The sequence below is a fragment of the Notolepis coatsorum genome, assembly GCF_963971535.1.
Source record: "Notolepis coatsorum genome assembly, contig: SCAFFOLD_1222, whole genome shotgun sequence".
Taxonomy (NCBI): domain Eukaryota; kingdom Metazoa; phylum Chordata; class Actinopteri; order Aulopiformes; family Paralepididae; genus Notolepis; species Notolepis coatsorum.
Window position 1 is genome coordinate 50,001 of NW_028169920.1, and position 2,500 is coordinate 52,500.

General features: G+C 45.3%; 1 pseudogene across 1 annotated transcript in view; it reads right to left on the minus strand.

The window, feature by feature from the left end:
- The window catches only part of LOC311248652 (phosphatidylinositol 4,5-bisphosphate 3-kinase catalytic subunit alpha isoform-like), a 57,945-nt pseudogene that overhangs the window by 46,415 nt on the left and 9,030 nt on the right, over nt 1–2,500 (minus strand). Inside the window, exon 5 of the transcript in view lies at nt 1–3. This exon is cut by the window's left edge and continues 65 nt beyond it. The product of the transcript in view is annotated as a phosphatidylinositol 4,5-bisphosphate 3-kinase catalytic subunit alpha isoform-like (transcript). The remainder of the gene's footprint in view (nt 4–2,500) is intronic.

The window sequence follows — 2,500 nt, forward strand, 5'->3', positions numbered from 1 at the left end:
GACCTAGAGTGAGAGAGAGAGCGAGAGAGAGAGGGAGAGAGAAAGAGAAACAGAGAGAAAGAGAAACAGAGAGAAAGAGAGATTGTTTTGAGTTGAGTGAGTTTCTACATGTTATCATAACTTCTGTTCCCCTCTTTATTTTCACACCATCTGAAAAACAATGCTGGAACTCCTCATCATTTTGGCTAAAAAGTTGAAGTTATAAACCTAACCCTTATCTTAACCTTAACACTTTGAGTGCCAGCAGGGGGCGCACGATTTAGCGCTTGAGTGCCGGCGCTGTAGTCAATAAGATAAGAGATAAGATAAGATATTCCTTTATTAATCCCCTTAAATTCCAGCGACACACACATACAGCTCATCGTCTCATTAATAATAATAATCACAATCATTAAATCTTTTACAGTAACAATGGCACAGCATAAATTCAAACAGACATGTACATTTGTTGACACATGTCATCTACAGAATGCCTGAGACGCCATATGCGATAGTCAGGCTGCATCAACAACAGAGTAGTTAAACAAAGTGTCGTTGCGCCAGGTGGGCGGGAGGGAGGGAGGGATGGACAGGCGGGGTCGGGAGACAGTCTTAGGATCCACTCCTACAGCGCGCATACGTGGCAGTCGTCCAGAAACAGTTCTTACGGCGCTCGGCGTAAACACGGGAGGGGAGGAGGTCTGGGTGGGGGTTGGGGGTGGGGGGGGGGGGGGGACTGCCGAGCCAGATCTGGTGGGGGGAGGTGAGGTGTTGGGGAGGGAAACGCCACATTCCAGTTGTTATCTCGTCTGACTCCCTTTTCCGAGGCCGCGAGACAGGCGGGCAGACCTTGGCATTCCACAGTTTCACACCAGACTTGAGAGTGTGGGGGGGGGGGGGTGCAGTAGAAGACAATGACCCCTAAAAGCATCGTTCTTGACTCAAATTCTATCCGTTGCGCTCTTAATGTCCTGCGCGACCCCCAGCAGGACTTGACCTCTCAACTGTTCGTCAGATGAATGGACAGCGAGTCTTTTAACCAATTCCATGTGGGTTTTATGGGATGGGAGGGCGAGCACATTTGCGAACGCATAAACTATATCTTAAATTATGGCTATGTGTCTAATACGCCCGTCGCTTATCAATGACTTGTTTCCAGTCAACATTGTCGAAACGGATTGTTTTTTAATTGGTACATTTCCGTTTTATACCATTTTGAAAAACGCTATTCTTTTTTTTTTATCCACTTTTTCTCCCATTTTCTATTTTTCTCCCATCCCAATTTTTCAGCGTCAGGGGTCTGCGCTTTGGAGGGGCGCCGCCCCCATCGCTTCCTGATTCTACTGCGCAGGCGCACCAACCGACCTGTAGGAGTCGCTGTCCACAACGTCCGATCCCCACCCCTCAGTTTTCCCTCCCCCTAATACTGCCAATTGTATTAGTACGGACGACCAGCCAAACTGAAAACAATGTGGAGAGCTGGGCTCGAACCCAGCGTCTCCAGCATTGGTGGTGAGTGCCTTGCCCACTAGTTTTTTTTAAACTTCCAGAAAAAAAGGTGATTCTGCAGGAATCGCGCTTTAGTGGAATACACAAAACACGTTGTAATTTTTCTGCCTATTTATGAATCGTTTTCAAATAAACGCTAGATTATTGATAGTATTATGTGTACTTATGCACGCTAGAGAAGCGGGCTGAAAAATCCATTATCTTATTTCCTGATCAGCACACACACACACACACATATGGGACATGTTGATATATAGGTGAAAACAACTCTGATTATCCCAAGACTGGTCAAATAGATTCCTTACCTCAGATCAGATGTTCTCCAAAAAGATTATTCCAATTCCTGATCGCCATTCCAAATATCGATCGCGTTTATTGATCCAACGCTGGGTACTGGAAACACATATTCCATGCAGTTCTGCGGCTCGGCAATGAATGGGATCGTCTCCGGTTACATGCCTGACAAGTAAATGGGTGGAATGCCATCCGGAGAGACGATAGGGGGTGGTATTTTCCCTGTTCGAGCTCAGATAGATCCCCAATGGTAACGTGAGGCTAGATTGATGAACATTTTATGGAAATCGATAATAAAAAAGATTACGATTAAATAACGAGATTTCTCGTTCTTGGCACTCAACGCATGGCATAAACTAACGAGTTTCTCGTGGCTGGCACTCAAAGTGTTAAAGGGGAATTATCGTATAAATGGCCTTTTCCAGTGTTCAGCATTGTTTTCTAGCAATGTGGGTTTGTATCAATGGGGTCTATGTCTCTAATTCTAATGTTCCCGCATTCGTCTAGTTTACATGTCATGAGATTCTCCCTCACTGAACTAAGCCATTCTGAAAGTTACGCATACCTCTGACATGTAAGAATTCTCCTCTGCAAAATAACGCCCCCTCTATGTTTGTAGCCACCGCAGGCACGCACACTCAACCATTATTTATTGCAGTACGCAAGCAAATGCGTGGAATTGAAGTTTAACAGTGCGTTAGCATTGGGTTAGCATTTA